General features: G+C 48.1%; 2 long non-coding RNA genes across 2 annotated transcripts; one reads left to right on the forward strand and one right to left on the reverse strand.

Moving 5' to 3' along the window:
* Positions 1–887: 887 nt before the first annotated feature.
* LOC128561549 (uncharacterized) lies at positions 888–15,940 on the reverse strand. The gene is made up of 3 exons (XR_008373286.1): positions 15,478–15,940; positions 2,234–2,288; positions 888–942 (listed from the first exon to the last, which is right to left on the reverse strand). It is a non-coding gene; the product is annotated as an uncharacterized LOC128561549 (long non-coding RNA).
* Positions 15,941–16,363: 423 nt separating this feature from the next.
* LOC128561546 (uncharacterized) lies at positions 16,364–19,010 on the forward strand. Its single transcript, XR_008373282.1, has 3 exons — positions 16,364–16,473; positions 16,507–17,459; positions 18,226–19,010. It is a non-coding gene; the product is annotated as an uncharacterized LOC128561546 (long non-coding RNA).
* Positions 19,011–19,890: the final 880 nt, after the last annotated feature.

Here is a 19,890-nt window from a genome sequence, read left to right on the forward strand (position 1 = left end):
CAGGTCCATTTATTGAGCTTTGAAAGAGAAGATGTCCACAGGCTGGGCTGCTCCCCATAGCCTGTTGCCATATCAGCATTATAAATAATCCTGGCACTAAGTGCCCTGTTACACTGAGGGAAGTAGTTCTTACAGCATGAAACTTGAGAATATGGGTGGGGAGGAGGGATGGCTGGGGACAGGGGAGAGAGATGGGGCATGATCTCCCGGGGCTCCTCCAGTACGCCCCTAGGCTGGTGATAGATGAATTTCTGGAGTCTTGGATGGCATCTCAAGTGAAATGTTTATAGGAAATGAGTGTGATTTAAACGTCTTGGCTGCTAAACACCAGCCAAATGGGGAGGAGAGGGCGAGGCGAGGTGTGGAGGAATCAGAGGCCCAGAGGCCCCCTTGTTAAGTAGCTGTCTGAAGCTCTGCTCAAACACACACACCAGCTTTGGTCTTAACATGTTTTTAAGAGCTGGTTATGATTTCCTTGAGGGCAGCTCAGATTAAGAACTCGAGTGCAGTCCTCAGCTGAGTGCCTTCAATAACTGTCCATCACATCCTCTTTAGAGACAGCAGCCTCCTCCCCTTGGCTCAGGGAGCCTGGGACTGGGGAGCGCTGCCTGTCAACCTGTTCATAGACAGCATGGGCCTGTCTGCCCTTTGCACAGGGCGCTGCCCTGGATGTTAGGGCAGATCCTAGGGACAGGGATTGAGCCCCATCCTCAGAGAGCACTCAGCCTTCAAGGAAAGGGAACACACAACCTAGAAAAGGGGAGAGATAGTGAAGACAGTGAAAGTATGGAAGCCAAGGAAGAGGAAACTGCCACCAAATCCAGAATCCAGGCCTCTCGCCACATTCACTACTGTCACTCCAGCCCAAGCCACTCACCTCTCACCTGCTTTAGCGCAACCTTTCAAGAAGTCTCCCTGCATCTTCCTTTGCACCCCTGCAATCTATTGTCAACACAAAAGACAGGAGGACAGTTTAAAACCTGAAGTCCAATCATGTCTTCCCTCCTCCCCACTTCGCTCAGAGTAAACAGTGAGGTCTTAAGTCAGCCTACAAGGCCCTGTGTCATCTGGCCCCTCATTACCTCTCTGATTCCCCCCTCCCACTCTTCTTACTTACTCCCCGATAGCCACATTGGCTTCCAGATCTCACAGTCTTGCCAGACATGCTCCTGCCACAGGACCATTGTACCAGCTATTCTCTCTAAGAATACTGTGGCCAAGATATCTATAAGGCTTACCTCTGTCAGCTCTTAGTCTTTGTTGAAATACCATACTGTCAGTGAGACCTCCTTGAATCTCAGACTTCCCCTCCATCCTGATTCCTCTTTCCTTGATCTTTCTTTTCTGTAACAATTATCACTTTCTAATATACAATATTATTTACTTATTATGTAAATATGTTGTTGATCTGTTTTTACCTGTTAGAATGTGAACTCCAAATAGGCAGAGGTCTTTCTTTGTTTTGAGCGCCGTGTATTCCAAGAACTTGTGATAGAGCTCAGTAATGATTGCTTAGGCTGGGTGCAGTGGCTCATGCCTGTAATCCTAGTGCTCGGAGGCCAAGGTGGGGGATTGCTTGAGTTCAGGAGTTTAAGACTAGCCTGAACTAAAAATAGAAAATGAGTTGGGCATTGTGGCAGGCACCTGTAGTCCCAGCTTCTTGGACTGCCGAGGCAAGAGGATCACTTGAACCCAAGTGTTAAAGGTTGCTGTGAGCTAGGCTGACGCTATAGCACTCCACCCCAAGTGACAAGAAAAAAAGGAAGGCTTCCCAATGATGCAACAGGTGGTAGAGAAAAGGCATGGAGGCTTGTTCTCTGGAAAACGTGAGCAGGACTTAACTGGGTGTACACCTCAACTAGGCTAACATGGAGGGCCCAGTGGGTCTGCAAGGCTCAGAGGGCAGCAATGTGTGGGACTAGAGCCCCGGGAGGTGGGGCATTCCTGCCTCTGACTCCAGCCTCTCACCTAGTGTTTCTGCACCGTATCAGGGTGGGAAGGGGAAATTGAGGATCATTAGTTCTCAAAGGCCCCTCTAGTCCAAGGGCCAGAACATCTTTACTACCTCGTCTGAAAATATCAGTGCTCAACTGAGCTTTGTGGTGACTTTGGGGTACAAGTCAGGAGGAGCAGAAAATATCTTTGGAAGGTTACAGAAGACAGTAGTTACTGTAGTTATAATACCATGAGGACCCGTGTGGCCTGGGAGTCCTGAGGATGGGGGCAGACTTACTTGTCATTGAATAACTTTTGATGATTTTGAGTTTTGAGCCATGTACATGTATTTCCTATTAAAAAATAAAATAAAATAATTAAACTCACACAAAAGTAACAACAACAAAGATAGATCTAAGAAAGTAAGAACTTGATGCCTCCAATTGTTGCCCTGAGGATAATGACCTGGCCATTCTTACCCAAATATACCTTCTTCCTCATTTGTCATCTCCAGCTCTAAGAGCACAGAGAGGGCCATGGCCTGCCTAATGTCACACAGCATTTAAGACTAGCAAAGTTCTGGGGGTTAGGTATTCAGACTCTCAGTGATGGTTTTCTGTTCTGTTCATCAGAGGCCTGGTCCCCCGTTGGCCTCTCCATGTTATGAGCAGAACTGTGTATATGCTGCAAGTCAACCATCAATGAATTATTTTAAATCCTGCACCATCTTCAATAATATCTTTCTCAGGGAGCATCTCTTTACAGAGCTCTCCTCTGTCCACTGGTGTGATGTCTGATAGTTTATTCCCTCCCTTTCTGCCTCCTTCTTCTCTACCATCCTGTGCTACCGAAGTGGCACTCAGTTGAAACTTGGCTTTGCCCGTGATGAGACATGTGACCTTCAGCAAGTCTTTTAACCTTTCTGCACCTCTGTTTCTTCATCTATAATTGAGGATCCTGACCTTCCTCTTGTGGCTCTTCATTCATCCATTAGTATAACCAGCGTGCATCCTGTTCCTGGCACTGAACTGGGCACTGAGGATCACGTGACACAACGTATGTGAAGTTAGTCCAGAGACACTAGAGTTGTTGCCAGGGCCTCCTTCCCTGGGTGCCTTTCTAGGCTGGGTGCTCCAACTCCTTTATCTGGCATGCCCTGGAGGAAATGTCTCACAGTCTATGTCCGACCTGTCAACTTCTAACATTGCTCCTGAGGTGAAGCTGACACTGCTCTGGAGGAATTGGCAGGGGCTGCAGCCTATTTCCCAGGCTTTTTCATGGGTTAGATCCAGAGGCATCCCTGTGCCTGCAACAAGGAGGAAAGTGAAATTTGATTGTGGGTTTCAAGTTGGGGCTTCAGGAGTATTTGTCTCTCTTGCCCTCTGGGGGCCCAGACCTGGGAGTTGGGGCTAGAACAAGAGGATAGGAAATGAAATCTGTTCATGTCTAAGGTCCGCTTATCTCTCTCCTTTCCTGAGTTTCATGCCTCTTTGAAGATTGGTACAAAAGCTAAGATTCTTCCACATTTGCCTCCCATCATATGCAAACTGGGCTGTTGTAGAAAGAGGGCGCCTTCTTGAAATCAAACACCTCAGTGTAAACAGGAGCTTGTTTCAAATGGAGGAAAAAGACATTTCCAGAGTTTGTTTGTTTGTTTGTTTTTGCAGTTTTTGGCCGGGGCTGGGTTTGAACCCACCACCTCTGGCATATTGAGCCACAGGCGCTGCCCAGCTGAATGCTGTCCCCACTTCCTGCCTAATCACTGAGGGTTGGGTGTCCATCACCCGTAGGAGAGGTGGCTGTAGAAAAACATGCTGCTTCAGCACTGTCATGACATATGGCAGCAAGAGAAGATCAAACCTGATGTAAAGAGGCACTTCCTGGTCATCAGGAAATAGGTTTAAAGGGAGAGGACAGATGGAACTACTCAGACGTGGTCCTTCCTGAGAAATGAGGAAGGGTGAGGTGATCTGGGAGTTGCAGAGGATTCAGAGATTTCATGATGGAGCTGGCAGTGACTGGGGAGGTAGCCAGGGGGTTGTCAATTCACCCATGCCTAAAGCACAGACCCCAGGGACAGAGAGCAGATATAAGGAGCCCTAACGTGCCCAGCACAATGCCTCATCCATGGGCAGCTGGAGAATCTGAGGAAGCCAAGTCCTTGCCTAGAAGACGCACCAACGCTATTCTCAGGAGAGGGACAGCTGCTTTAAAGCTCCAGCAAAAAATGGTTCCAAACTGTGGTACCTGGAAATACTTCTTGATGTCCAACCTCAGTCCTCCTTACCATAGTTTGATCTCACTGCAACCTGTGGGATTTGTCCATCCCTAGGAAAAACTGAGCAGGAAATAAGGGGCTGGCTTTCAGGCTTTCCCTGTTGTCTGTGGGAGGGAGCACAAGCGGGCTGGCCAAACTCTGAAGTACCTGTCTCAGCTCCTAGGGAGCCCTGTGGGAAGCGGGGGAGGGAGGTTCTTCCACAGAAGTGCCTTGCTCAGTGAGGTCTAACAGATAGCAGAGGGCAAGGAGGGTTCGGTGGCCAGGAGAGGTAGGGTTCCGGGGACTGTGGCTGGGGGTGAGAGAGGAAAGAAAGCAGCCTCTGGAGGGCAGGAACTGATCCTGCATCATCTCAGCTGCCCCCAGCCCAGCACAGAGCAGATGCTGGAAACAGGTGAGTTGAAAGAATAAATAAGCTTCCGGCCAGGAGCTGGCCCACCTGCAGCTGGAATGATCTTTGGTGAGGGACTCCCCTCTCTGGACCTCTTTTCTTCTGTAAAATGAGGGGTTGCGGTGGATTATCTCTGAAGTTTCTTCCACCCCTGACAGCCTGTGGTTTCCTGTTTCCATGCTCTCCGTCTGTCCCTGTCGGATTCGCCTTCCCTCTACAATCCACATCTTCTCTTCTTCCCCTTTAAGTCCTCCTCTCCCACTTAACCCAATCTGTGAACTCCCTTTTCAGCCTCTCCCCTCCCCAGCGGATTTTCTCTTGCTTTCCCCTTACAGGCGTTTCTCTCCTGCTCTTGGTGACTCTTCTGGCCACTACCCTGGCGCCCTCTCTGCGCCTTCTGCCCTGTGCTCCCTGCCCCCATTCCAGTGCCCCTTTATCAACCTTAGACGCGGGGTCGGGTGGGGGTGAGTAGGAGTTGGACCGAGAGGAGGCGGCGTCCTTTCCCTTGCGGCTACAGGGGCCCCACCGCGTTGTCCCCGCCCCACGCGGAGCACCGCCAGCCGCCTCTGCCTCAGCGACCGGTGCCTCGCTGAGCCCTCGCCCCACGCTAATGCGATCTGGAGAGACCTGGGCGGGCGGCGGGCAGTCTGGTCCGAGCGTCCTGGGCGGCGCTGATGGATGGTCCCCTGACAGTAATCGCAGAATGAGGACGCGCTGGCGACGCTCTTGCCTGAGGCCCTGCTGTTTGGCAAGCCGGGGAGTCCCTCCCTCTGCAGCCCCCGCCTCCCAGGCACTCTCAACGCTCTGTTCTCAGAGCCTGCAGGTTAGAGCTGAGGTGGGGCTTTCCCCGTCTCTCTCTCTCTCCAAAGACACTGGTTTCTGTTTTGAAATCTTCCTTAGATCCACCATAGCGTATGTAAGTCTAAACAAGCTACTCATCTCCTCGTGCCTCAGTTTGTCGTTCTATATAATGGGAAACAATAGTCTTTTTAAACCTGCATGGGGAGTGTTGAGAGCACAGGACAAAATATTGACCACTCTCACTTGAGTAGAAATGGATTTTTACTTTGAGTTTACTGTGCTCAGAATAATCTGGGGTAACTGTATGAAGCTGAATAAGTTGAGTGACTGTTCACACACATAACACGTGTTTCTACTCATACACATGTGATAATGTTTTTAGGATAATAAATGCACTTGAAAATAAGGTTTGGCAATGTATCAGTACCGCTTAGATAGCTCTAAAGAGGAAAACATCAGCTCATGTATTTCTCCAGGGAAGCGACTGCCACCAGCAGGGCTCTTTCATCCAGTCTGGGATCCCCTGACATCCAGGGCCAGGCTGAGAGAGTCAGGGAAGATCTCCCATGGAGATATGTTTGTGGATAATTTCCCAGTGCCTTACGCATTTTCAGGTGACACAGACTTCTAAGGCTCCTTCATTCCTCCTCCAGGGGCTCCTCCTTGGCCATGGCCCTGTGGAGGGGCTGGGGACGAGGATCCAGAACTAATTATAATTCTCAGAGCACACCCAGACGCCTCCTCACTCCCTTTTAACCTTTCTCTCTCATCAGAAGCCAAATTGAGTTAGTCTTGAGTTTTGATTTAATTCCCGAAATGGAGTCATAATCTGCTTAGTGTCCTTTTCCCAAAGTCCTGGGTACTGAAGTGTGTATGTTGGAGGGGGAGTTATTGAGAGAGCAGCTCAGTGACCTCTGGAGAACCCTCAGACACGCTCATCTCTCAAATAACACCGAAAGAGCAGGAGACACAGAGGGCCTTGAGTTGTTGAGTGGTATAGTGATGAGGACAACTCACATTTATTGGTCAGTTACAGCACATGCCAGGATTGAGCTAGGGGATTGTACCTGTATTTCTCACTTAGTTCCCATAGCTAGCTACCTTTCAGGCAGATACCATTCATATTCCCAGTTTATAGATGAAGAAACTGAGGCTCAGAGTAGCATATACTGCATCTTATAGCTATTATGGATAGTCCTGAGGTCTGATAGTTCTCAACTCTTTGCTTTGCTAGTGCCAAAATAATACCATCAGAAGAAACTATATATATATATATTTCTTTTTTTTTTTTGAGACAGAGTCTCACTATGTCACCCTTGGTAGAGTACCGTGATGTCACAGCTTACAGCAACCTCAAACTCTTGGGCTTAAGCGATTCTGTTGCTTCAGCCTCCCAAATAGCTGGGACTACAGGCGCCTGCCATAACGCCCAGCTATTTTTTTGTTGTTGCAGTTGTCATTGTTTAGCAGGCCCTGGCCAGGATCGAACCTGCCAGCCTCAATGTATTTGGCCAGCACCCTAACCATTGAACTACAGGTGCCAAACCTTTTTTTTTTTTTTTGAGACACAGTCTCACTCTATCGCTCTCAGTAGAGTCCCGTGGCATCATAGCTCATAGCAACCTCAAACTCTTGTGATAAGTGATTCTCTTGCCTCAGCCTCCCAAGTAACTGGAACTACAGGCACCCTCCACAATGCCCTGATATTTTTAGAGATGGGGTCTCCCTCTTGCTCAGGCTGGTCTTGAATCCATGAACTCAGACAATCCACCTGCCTTTTCTTCCCAGAGTGCTAGGATTATAGGCACCAGCCACAGCGCCAAGCCAAGAAACCATACTTTGAGTACCCATACAACCGTTCTGGATTTCACTTTCAATACAGTATTCAGGCCGGCACCTGTGGCTCAAAGGAGTAGGGCGCCGGCCCCATATGCTGGAGGTGGCGGGTTCAAACCCAGCTCCAGCCAGAAACTGCAAAAAATATATATATATATATTCAATACAGTATTCAATAAGTTATATGAGATGTTCAACTCTTTATTATAAAATAAGCTTTGTGTTAGATGATTCTGCCCAACAGTGGGCTAATGTAAGTGTTCTAAGCACATTATAGCTTAGGCTAGATTAAGCTATAATGTTTGCTAGGTTAGGAGTATCAAATGCATTTCGACTTATAATACAATGTTTTAAACTTATAATGGGTTTATTGGGGCATAACCTCAATGTTAGTTGAGAAGCATCTATAATTAAATGGTAGACCCCAAATTTGAAACTACATAATCAGACTGCATAACCTGTGCTCTTAACCACTTGGCCGTGTGACTCTGGGCAAGATAGTTAATTTCTACCCTCATGAATAATAAAAAGGGAAAATACAAGTAAGATACTCCCTTCATAGAATTGCTATGTTGATTAAATGAGATAAAGCATTCACCCTACTCACAGTAAGCATTCAATTGTTTAGGTGCCCTAAACACTGGGGTGAGCTGGGCAAGGGAAGGAGTACATTGGAATGTAATAAAGTCACTACTAATTATAAATTATTACTGTTGATAATAGTTATCATGTATTAAGAGCACAGGCCATCCTACAAGGTACAAATTGCCACTCCTATTTTACAGATGAAGAAACTGAGTTTTAGATAAGTAAAATTTCTTAAAGCCATCTAGTTAATAAGTGGCAGAACTGAGCTGTATTCAAACATTGGGCCCTTGGACTCCAAAGCCTGCTGCTCCCAGTGCCCCCAGGGTCACTGAAGACTGGCCTCTCCTGGGGGAGTTTAGGACTGAGGCCAAAAAACCCAAGTCACACCCTTTACCACCTGTGACCTGATTTTCTCCAGGTGAGCAATGTTTTCTTCAAAGAACAGGAGCAGAGTAAATAAAAAACTAAGACAATTTCTCCCTCCCCAAAGCCAGTGAAGAACCTTACCCATCCCCCACCCTCCTCACTCCCCTCTTTCCTCTGTGCTCAAGTTTGTGGCCATTAAATAGAGGAGGAGAAAGTTTGAACAAGGCATGAAATATTTATCAGTTAATTACAATATGCAGATTCTGTTCCCAGGGGTGATTTATCTTTTTGGAAATATAGGAAAAGATCCTAGAAACTTGTATCCTAATTGCTTGGCCTATTATTATAGCAACCAGGTATAAACTCCATTTACTATGTAACTACAAATTTTCCCACTGGTTGGGTAGCTGCCTCTGCCTCCATCACTGGTGGTCTGGAGACCATATTCCTTTCTGATGAGAGAGGGACCTCTAAGAGGTCAGTTTGTCCATTCCCCTGTCTCCCCTCAAGGTAGCCCCTTTCTAGTCCTAATAGTTACAAGAAACAAAAAGATGAGAGTCTCTAAAATCCTGGGATCTCAAGAGAAGCTAATTCTAAGTGACACCCTCCCCTCACTGGAGCAGTGCCACTGGTGAGGCGTGTCCCATGCTAAGAAAAGGCTCTCGGCTCAGCATCTTTCCTCTTCCTGCTCTGGTGGAAGGAGCAGCCCTCCTCTTACTTTCTCAGGCCCACATCTCCACCTCTGGTTACACATTAGCATTACCTGGGGCGTTTTTTTTAAGAATCCAGATGCCCAGGTCCTACTCCAGGAAAACCAAATTAGAATATGAGGTGTCAGCAGTACCCACCGTGCTAGCAATTAAGAACGGGGATGTGGTGGACAAGTTTGTGGGCATCAAGGATGAGGACCAGCTGGAAGCCTTCCTGAAGAAGCTGATTGGCTGACAAGCAGGGAAGAGTCCTGACCGCCTGAGACCCCCATGGTCCCAGGGAGGGATCCCCATAGAACTCACAGTCCTCTGTGCTGGCCCTTTCTGCCACCTCCCTCTGTCTGGCCCCTGTGGCCCGTGCTTTGGAGACCAGCCTCCAAACCCAAGAGCCACTCGTGTTTTTGAGCCGGCTGACTGCCAGGGTGGCCGTCAGAGGAATGGTGCTGCTGCTGGCCTGGGGACAGCGCCTTCCCACCCACCTGCTCTTGTCTGCTTCCAGGGCTTGTTTCAGTTCTCCAGGATGCTTGGGGAGAGCCCAGGGCCAGCCCACAGCGTTCCTGGTCACGCAGCAACACCTTGGTCCCTCCTGATGTGAACATCTGCCTCCTAACGTCTTTCTTTCCTGCTGCAATTTTGTAAAAAGAAACCAGAACAAGTGAGAGTAATATATAATTCTCTCATTTTTTGTAGGTCTGTAATAAAGAACTTTATGTGATCCTTTCTACCTCCTGCTGTGAAGAACTGGCCTGGGCCCCCCAACCCCTCACTAAAATCCCGGTAGCTGCCCCCTACCCCCAAGAGCCACCTCCTCCTTTCCTCCCAGGCATGAGGGCAGAGGACAAGCATTGGGCTGGGAAAGCCCTGGAGATCCTTGATTATGGAAGGTTCAAGACACCACCTTCCCTCACATTAGCTGGCCCTTTGATCCTTGAAGCAGGAGGCTTAACTGTGAACAAATCAGATCAATAAAGTACAGGGGTTTCTACTGTTAAAAAAAAAAAAGAATCTCTAGAGCAGTGATTTTCAACTGGTGTGCCAAGAATATTTTTAAAGATCATTAATTAGGCCAGATGCAGTGGCTCACACCTGTAATCCTAGCACTCTGGGAAGCCAAGGCGGGTGGATTGCCTTGAGCTTACAGGTTTGAGACCAGCCTGAGCAAGAGTGAGACCCCCATCTCTAAAAATAGACAGGCGTTGTGGTGGGTGCCTGTAGTCCCAGCTGCTAGGGAAGCTGAGGCAAGAGAACTGCTTGAGCCCAAGAGGTTGAGGTTGCTGCGAGTTATGACGCCATGACACTCTACCAAGGGTGAAAAAGTGAGACTCGTCTCAAAAAAAAAAAATTAAATTATTTTTGAAAGAAGTTCAACCACAATAAGTATATTCTTAGTTTTACTCAATTTTTTGATCAACATAAGTGTGCTACGCAAGTTTTTTTTTTTTTTTTTTTTGTAGAGACAGAGTCTCACTTTATGGCCCTCGGTAGAGTGCTGTGGCCTCACACAGCTCACAGCAACCTCCAACTCCTGGGCTTAAGCGATTCTCTTGCCTCAGCCTCCCGAGTAGCTGGGACTACAGGCGCCCGCCACAACGCCCTGCTATTTTTTGGTTGCAGTTTGGCCGGGGCCGGGTTTGAACCCGCCACCCTCGGTATATGGGGCTGGCGCCTTACCGACTGAGCCACAGGCGCCACCCTGCTACGCAAGTTTTAAGTATAGGTTCAAGTGTGCTGTGAGATTTCAAAGGTTGAAAAACACTGCTCTAGAGGGAGGACCCAGACTTTAATATTTTTAAAAGCTTGCCAGGAGGTTCCAGTGTGGCCAAAATTGAGACCCTGTAGGGCTAATAGAAGAGTGTGGCCACCTGGTCAAAGGGTCCTGCTTATCTGTGAGACTATGTAATTTTTATTGTTCCCTCTCAGGTGCTGGAGGAGGCAATCCTTCACTTTCATTGGACTCCAGAGAACATTACTTTCAGGACAGGTGCAGTGGCTCAAGCCTGTAATCCCAGCACAGAGGCCAAGGCAGGTGGATGCTTTGAGCTCAGGAGATCAGCCTCAGCAAGAGCCAGACCCTGTCTTTACTAAAAATAGAAAAACTAGCTGGGCATCATGTTGGGCACCTGTAGTTCCAGCTACTCAGAAGGCCGATGCAAGAGGATCACTTGAACCTAGGAGTTTGAGGTTGATGTAAGCTAAGGTGATGCCATGGCACTCTACCCAGGGCAACAGAGATGATGTCTCAAAAACAAAAACACACAAACACAAAAAACAAACTCACTTTCTCTCTTCACAAGAAGCTTCTAATATCAATAACTAGTATTTACCAAGCCCCTGCTGAATGATTGGGTCTATCTGATTTAATCGGATCCACACAACTCTACAAGGTCAGTGGATATGTCTATTTTATGGATGGCCCAGAGAGGATAAGTAATTTGTTCAGGGCAGTAGCTAGCCTCAGCTCTGCAACTAGGATTCCTCCCACACTTGTTACCATTGGGCTACAATGCCTCTCAGGTTCTCAGGATCAGAAGGAAAGGGCTTCAGACTATTACCTGAAGGGCCTGGGGAACATCCTGTGAAGGGAAAGAGAAGAGAAGCAAGGAGAATATAGAATGGTAGATGAGGGCTACAAGTAGATGGGGTGTGGAGGAAGGAATGGGATGGGAGAGACTGAAGCAGGGGGTGAGTTGAGGTACCTAAAGGAAGGTGTGTGAATGGAATGGGACAGTGGCTGTGGGGAAAGCTGAGAGATGGGGCCCAGGAGTGGAACCTGGTAGTCAGAACATCTGGAACAGTGAGTAGTGCCCACTGTGGATGGGGTTGCTGGAGAGGGGAAGGGATCTTGTGTCAGAGGAGGGGTCTTTGTGAGGCATGCAGCAGTGAGAAATGCTCCACCATGAATACAAGGGCAAGAAGAAGAGAAAGGGCCAGCGGGGGCTGGGTGATGTTAGCTGCTGGGGTGATTAATAGGGGTGAACGGAGGGTGAAACGCAAACCCTTCGAAGGAAGATGGTAGAGAATGGTTGTCCAAGAACAACAGTGCACTGTTTCATCGAGGAAGCCAATGTACAGAGGAGGGGCTTGTGGGGAGGACGCCAGGCCCTGTTGCTCCTTCTCTTTTTTCCCAAGGTCTCTTTATTCATCATCAAACAGTAAATTAAATAGCCAGCTCCAGGGTACTCTCTAGATGGGCTTCTACCTGCTTCCTGGCTGAGGGAAGACCAAGAAATCCTGGGGTGGCTTGGGGAAAGAGCATGTGAGTTTGGGGAGGGAGGTTGAGATGACCACACAGACCACCCCACTGGTAAGATACAAAGTGGTGATGTGCAGGCCAGGCAACTGGCCTCACTCTGGACTAGACAGGTATTGAGAGATACACAGGGGTTGGGTCCCCAAATGTCCTTTGGTAGTATTCTTAAAGCAAAGGTTTTAGAGCAGCCTGGACCACAGGGAGGGAAGACGAACTCCTTTTCCATAAGAAAAGTTAGAGAGTTGGGGAGAATGAAGATAGAGGGCTTCCTACAGTTCTGGTTTCAGGGAGTTGACTTGGACTTGAAGAATGGAGATGAAACTTGCGGAAATAAGAGATTTACAACACCCCTACCTCATTTCCTTCTGTCTCTTTCTCCAGGTGCAGTGGCCCTGCCCTCAGCCTCCCTACCTGCATTTCTAGAGGGCAAGAAAAGAGGGAAAAGGAGATGAAAACAACTGTTTCAGTGCTGAGGGTAAGTTGCAGACAGGTGTTTAGAGGGAAATTATCTCATAGGAGAGGAGCAATTTTCTCCCTCTCTTGGTCTTTCATAGATGTGAAGCAACTGGCAGATCCCACTTTCCTACCCCCTAACATGTGAGGGCATGCTGTGTGTCTTGAGGCCTGTGCCTCCCAATGGGAGGCCATCTGGGGACAAGAGAGGGCAGAAAATGGGGCCAGGTGCATATTCAAGAGCCCTAGTATTTCTTTAGGGCAGGGAAGACAGAAGGCCCATTCCTGATCCCAGATTGCTTGGGAAGTGTTCCTGGGAATCCTGTCACCTCACCTTAATTCCTGTCTCCACACAGAGATTGGCTAAACCACTTCCTCTGCTAGAGTCTCACTCTCAAGCCTCATGCTCTCTCTCCATGAGCTCTCTCTCCAAAGCACTTTGAAATCTCAAGTTAGTGGGAAGTGGTTGTATTGCACAAATACTCTGAGATGCAACATGACTGGTAATGAGGCAATCATCCCACACATGGCCAAGTTCAAAGACTTCCTCTAAGAGGGGCCAGCCTCAGTTTGTTTTTTACCAAGGGCAGGGGCTGACAGAGGCTGCCTTCTACCTCACAGAGGAGGAGATAAATGGATCCACTGGAAAGCAATGGTCACAATCAACAGTCTTAATTATGAATTAATAATTCATAATTATTCCAGACTTGCAGATAAGCACAAACCTACTGAAATTATTTCCCAGGGAGCAACATAGTAAGAGATGGTTGGAAGGGACTTCAATACAGACATTACTCCAGAAGCCATGAAGTTCATTCTTATGTTTCCCAACCAGAACCTGGAAGAGATACATTAGACTCCTAGGCCGATTGCTCCTAATAGCTACCTCCTGCCACAAACATCTAAAACAGTGCCATATGCTCCTCTGTTTTTCTTGAGGCCTGAAGGCCATGTCTGCCAAAATGACCTCAGAACATGGACTCTGGATTCTCTATTCCCTACTGCCTATTCTGCGGGTTATATATGAAACCCTTGTAGGAGGGGATGGTGCTGGGTGTCTCAGGGGGAGGTGGTCATCTTCCTGGCTCTCCCCTCTCATGAGGATAGCCTAGGAGTCTTCATACTGTAATGAAATGCCTCTTCAGCTCTACTCAGAAGAGAAACAGGGAGCACTGGTTTTAGTGTGGATGCCTTGGTTCCTAGATCTGGATTTGAGGAGATGGCTCTGATCTTAAGAAGACATCTTATACATGGCATCCATAATGACATGGTTCTTAAATGCAGCTATGGAGCCATGCCCAACACCAGACCCAGCTCTCTGCTGCTCCCCTCCCTGATGCTCATAATCCCAAAATTCCACTCCAGGATATTTAAAAAATATCTTAAAGGAACTTCAAAGAGCCATGCAGACCCTCCTAGCTCCAAGTTATCTTCTCTCTCTCTCTCTTTCTCTCTCTGGTAATCTGAACATATGGAGAGATTCTTATTCTTCCAAATACTCAAGGCCTTAGACCACAAAGGGGCCTTATCTTCTGGCCATTAGGAGATCCTTGATCACAGTCTCTGCTGTGGCACTATCTTCTCCAAAATGTTAGAAGGACGAGGGACTAGCTCATGGACCAAGGGAATTTGGGATTAGAAACAGTTCAAATTCCAACTTTACAGCCTTCCTTCCCATCAGCCTTTTCACTTGCATCAGATAAAAATGTCAAGCTAAACCCACAGGACGAAGAAATTGGGAGACTAAGACCTAAAAATGCCCTTGTCCAATTCTGTGGGTATAAGAACACACTAGTAAAGTAGCCACCCCGGTAAGGTTGATGGTTGGCCAAGCAAACCTCTTGGTAGGCAACCACTGCCATGGGGCAACACTCCTCCCACCCTTCACCCAAGTTCTCTCCTTACTTGGCTCCCCTTGGGTCCCAAGAGGAGGGCCATTTAGGGGATGTAACACAAGTTATCCAGATAATTAACTGTGGAAGCACTTGAGGTGAGTTTTTTAAATGCTACCCTTTGGCCTCCAAATACTAGAGATCTTTAAATTCCTTCCCTAGCTTCCCCCTCTTTTTTACTCCCCTCTCTCAAACCATAGCTATAAAAAAAAATCCCCAATGTAGGGGGACAAACCTGCCTGACCTACCGTTTTGCCCCACCTGCAACCCCATCCCCTCCCCCCAAATTTTCTCTCTCTCTCCTGAGCCTCTGCTCTTCCCTCTTTAAAAAAAAAAAAAAAAAAAACGAAGAAGAAGGAATTTTCAATAGTCCCACTTGTCAAGCGAAGACCATCTTTTAACCTTCAACAGCAGCGAAAGCCGTGTGAACTCTCGGTGAACCAAGATTGAAGTCATAAATCACGCGTACAAAGGCGGCTGCGGAGGCTGGCGCGGGCTGCTGCACCTTTAACGCTTTCTGGGGCTGACAGGCGGCGGCCCAGCTAAAGTTCACAGCGCCCGGGGAGGGCACGCCCCCACCCTGCCCCTCCCCCAGCCCGGCCCTCGGCCCCCGGCCTGGCCCGCGGCTCACAGTCCTGGCTGCGCAGGGGAGGCCCCGGGCTGTTCCCGCAAAGGAAGGCGGGGGTATTTTCTCTCCCGCCAGCCCTCTCCATCCAGGCTGTTTATTCCCTTCCTTCTCCCACCCCCCTAGTCTGCTGGGTTTAAATAAGCAAGCAGTTCTACATGGGCACAATCATTTAGTTTGGTCTTTGCCGTTTTGCACAGGACCCCAAGAGACGGACCTTCCTCCCTCTAGAACTGGCATCTTTCATCTCTGCCTGTATAGACCCAATTATCCAGATCCTTGGGGCTGCAAGAGGGTCTGAGTCATTGGAACCAGGAGCACTTGGCTGAAAAGCAATATATTAGATTTTCTTTACCTTTCCTTTTTCTTTGCTTTCTCTTTCTCTTTTTTCTTTAAAAAAGAGGGCCGGAATTAGCCTTCTCAACTAGGGCGGAGTAGTTGGGGTGGGGAAAGGAACACTTTCTAACCATCACACAGTTTTCAGTCTCTGAGAGAGAGCTCCAGGCTTCCCAGGGCCGGGACTCCCTTCCAGTCCTCTGCCGCCGCCTCCTCTTCTTCCTCCTATCGCTTGCTTTTTTGTTTTTTTTTTTTTTTTTTGCCTCCCCCTACTGTCTTCTCTTCGGTTTAATTAAAGTTCAGCGACTCCACTTGCCTCTCCTCTCATTTCTCTCCGAAAGCGGAAACCGGACAGCATAGAGGCCATAGGCTGAGTCTCCCCAGCACAACTCCTGCATGCGGCTAGAGGGGCCTCCCTGCGCCCGCCTCCCTCTGTGGTCTGCAGCCTTCCGGACCTGGGTCTCCTGTCACCCCACCATCCCGCGGGTGTGCAGCGTTTGGCCTGGGGAGCCGAAAGGCTGGGGATGAATGAGAGTGTCCTCGTTTCCCCCCTCCCAGACCCTCGCTTGCTCCCTAAAGTTTGGACGGTGGGTACACCCTGACCCAGGCAACTTGCTCCCCTAAATCCGTGGCTGACTAATCTGATATGACAAAAGCCCATGATGAATTTGGTATATGTTAATTCACAATGCCCTTTCCTCCAGAATTTAACTATAAGTTAATACACACCGGAAACCACGCGCATACACGCTCGTTAATGGGCTTAGGTATTAGCGAGTCCTAACGATGCATACAAATGTGCTCTGCGCTCTGTAGGCCTCTCAAGATTTATGGGCCCGGAGCTCTCTGAAGCTGTAAACAAGGAGGAAAAAAAAGAGAGAAAGCGAGGGAGACTGGGGGAGAGACAGAGGCCTGACTTGCCCCTCCAGGTTGTGGGAGAGAAGGGATTCTTACACGTATTTTCCTTTCCTTGCAAGCTTGGTGGGTGTGGGTTTTGGCATCAGTCTGGGGGTGGGTTTTGTGCCTGAATGCTGGAGTGAGTGGGCAGTGTGTTGTTTGTGTGCCGGGGTAGGAGGACGCCTGCCTTCTTTGAATTGCTGTGCAGGGGCCTGAACATAGCAGGCATTTGTGGGCATATATGTGTGTGCACTGTGTTAGGGGTGTGTGTATGTGAGCACTTGCCTGAACATACATGTGACAGGCAGGGCTCCCTCTGGGCCAGGCTGCTGTGCCCTAAACCTGGTGAACAAATCTCTAACAACAATCATAATAACAACAAATAATAAATAATAATAAAAACAGTAGTTAACAGTCCCTCCCTAGTAGGATACCAATAAATGCAAGAGGAGATACTTTAAGGAGGGGACAGAGGAAGAAATCACTATCACAGCACTGGAGGGGAAGACAGGAAAGGAAGGAAGAAAGTTAGCTTCATATGCCTTTGAGAGGCTCAGGTTGGAAACCCTCTCCCCAAAGTCCTCAGGTCAGAGAAGAGAGAGCCAGGAGGCCACTCTTTTCCTGCTTGTTTTTCTCCAGCTTTTGCTTTGTTCCATCAGGGAAGGGACCCCACATAGGAGGTGGTCAGTGGCTTTGAGGACTGTCTGGGAGCCCCTGTTTTAAGGATAAGGCCAAGCATTCAGAGTCAGGCTGAGGGGCAGGATGAATGAGATGATGACCACAGCCCCATGCTCACCGGCCAGAGGGTTGGGGCGGCAGAGGTTCGGGAAGGTCCCAGCCTGAGCCCCGGCTGGGATGGAAGCAGAAAAACATTTGTGGCTACCCGGGAGTGGGGAGAGCCAGGCTGGGGCTCCAGTAGGCACAGAGAAAGTTGCCTTTCGAAGGTCTTAAAAAAGAAGAAGAAGAAAGAAAAGAAAGAAAGAAAGGATTGAGGCGCCTTGAATTTTTCTTCTCAAGCTTGGAGCCTAGCTGATTTCTGATTTTGGTAAAGGAAGCAAAGACCACAGTGCCCGGATCCTGCGACAGCCATCTCGATTTCTCCAGGTACAGTTTTCTAATCATTTTACCAATTTATTTATTTGGGGGAGGTGGGAGTCAGAGGTGTAGGGATACGCTGGACATTCGCTGGGGAGAAAGCTACTCCACAGTTTCGGGTCTAACGAAATCCCTCCTTTCAAAACAATTTTACACACACACCCCAAAAAATCAGAGGACTCTAAAAACACAAATTAGCCAACTTTTTTAGAAAAAGAAAATGACCATAACGAATGTGAGAACTTCTAAAAGATTTAAATCACAAATCTTTTCAGAGCTTTGGATTCTTTTTCAGTATCGGGTGACCCCATTTGGTCTGAAAAGGGACGGAGAAATACGCTATCCCCTCAAGTCACTTCTTTAAAGCTTAACACACACACTGGAAAGAGAGCCCTGGGCGTTCTCACATTTAAGAACAACACAGGGTGGAGGACACTGTGATAAAGCAATCGGACAAAATAGCCATAAAATACAACCCGTGAAGCGCTGAGCGCAGGGCTCGGGAGAGGGCCCAGGTCTGGCGTTCCCCGCGGCCGCAGCCGGCGAGGCAGCGGCCCGGGGCGGTGGGGCTCGGGCGGCCAGGTACGGCCTGGAGACTCTGCTCGGCCTGGGCCTCCGCAGCCCGCCGGCAGCTCGCTTTCTCCCCAGCTTCCTTTCGGGCTCTCCCGATCTCGATCCGGTGCGTGTTGGGGCTTCCCTGGTGAGAGGGTTCTGGGCCTGAGACGGAACACAAAGACTCAAGCCAGAATCTTGCTTTTTCATTTTTCTCCCTTAGGCCTCTCCACTTGCCAGAGCTCTCAGCAACCCGGAAACTGATGGAAGGGGCTTCTGGGCTGCGTTGGGAACGGACACTGCCCCCACCACCACTCCTACATGGTTTCTTTTCCAAAGTCCAGCGACCTCCAGCTCTCCTTGGGGAGGGGCAGAGGGGATAGCAGTACCCAGACACCTCAGCTTCTTGCTATATGTGACCTGACTGGGCTTGCTTCAGGAATATCTTACAAAGGAGAAGAAAGACCAGCTTGGAGCCGTGTTTACATCTAGTTCTACTGATCCATTCACATCTGGAGAGTTTATTTATAACTCTCTCTATAACTCTCTCTGTTTGGAGGCATTGGTGGCTCTATTGACAGACTGATGTCTAGAAAATATTGCTTTGTTTCTTACCATACCTAAATATGCTGTGGTTGTATTTGCAGATTTATGATTGAGGAAAATATAATTATTTCCATTGTATTTGTACATATACAATAGTTACAGGAGATTTATATATGGGAAAATAGATGACTCTGTTATAGCCATACAGCTTTATGGACATTTGATATTCTGACAGATTTATATCTCTGAATAGCTATATAGATAAATGTATATTGTTAGAATTATGTATCAGGAGATAGATACTTATTGATTGTGATATAGAGTAGTTAGAACATTCACTGAGAGCCATATATGGCTATGGAGATATTTCTATATTATTAGCACTATATATAAGCATATCTGTTTATAACTACATAGTTATAAAAATACACGTAAGTAATTATAGTCCTATATGTGCATGTTGCTATCTCTGTAGAGTTATAGACACTTTCGAATATAACTCTAAAGAGATATCTGTATGTATATAAGGTGTAATTATCTTGTGATGTGTGTGCATTGGGACTCAGGCCCATCTATCTCTGAACAGACATATTTATATGCAGTAGCTAGAAAAAACTTCTTCACGGAGATATCTGCAGAGACCAACCGAAAAGCTGTATCTGGCGATCTAGGAAATCGGCTAGCAGAGTTCTTTAATTCTGGAGGGATGAAGTTACAAAAATGTAACTAGAGCATAGGAAGCCTCCTCTGGAGGGGAGGCAAATGCAGGGTGATTGGTGCTCAAGGGGAACAGATAGACTTGTAAAGGGGTGAACACCTGGTGAGGGGCTAGCACAAATGGCTGTGAATGAGGGGCATACAGAACGGGGGACAGTGAACAGTCCTACCACTCCATCCTGGGACTCTCCACCCAGGGATCCGGCCTTTAGCTCAGCTTTTAGTGCACTGAAGGCTAGCAGCTGTCTCCCAGCTCCGAAATTTCTCGATCCTTTTTCTCTTGAACTCTCAGGTCTCAAAGAATGGGTTTCAGAGGTGAAGAGGTTTGGGGAGGGACAGAGCAGGGAGTCTAGGGTACACTTGTACTGTGACTGCCACTGCTTTCTGATAAGTGAGGTCATCCAGGAGAGTTAGGTAATCCTACCAAATAGGGTTTGCTTTCATCTGGGCCTCCTGCTTCAGGGGGAGGTATTGTTGGAATGTGAGCCCAGTGAACTGTAAGGTGAATTTATAAGTTTTGGGTCTGTCCTGATAGGGGTTTGGGGAGGCCATCTGCTCCTTCTCTGAAGCCTGGACTCAGTGGCTTAATTCTGTTCTGCTGGGCTGCTCATTCTTTGGTGCTCCC

Source organism: Nycticebus coucang, chromosome 12, assembly GCF_027406575.1.
Source record: "Nycticebus coucang isolate mNycCou1 chromosome 12, mNycCou1.pri, whole genome shotgun sequence".
Lineage (NCBI taxonomy): Eukaryota > Metazoa > Chordata > Mammalia > Primates > Lorisidae > Nycticebus > Nycticebus coucang.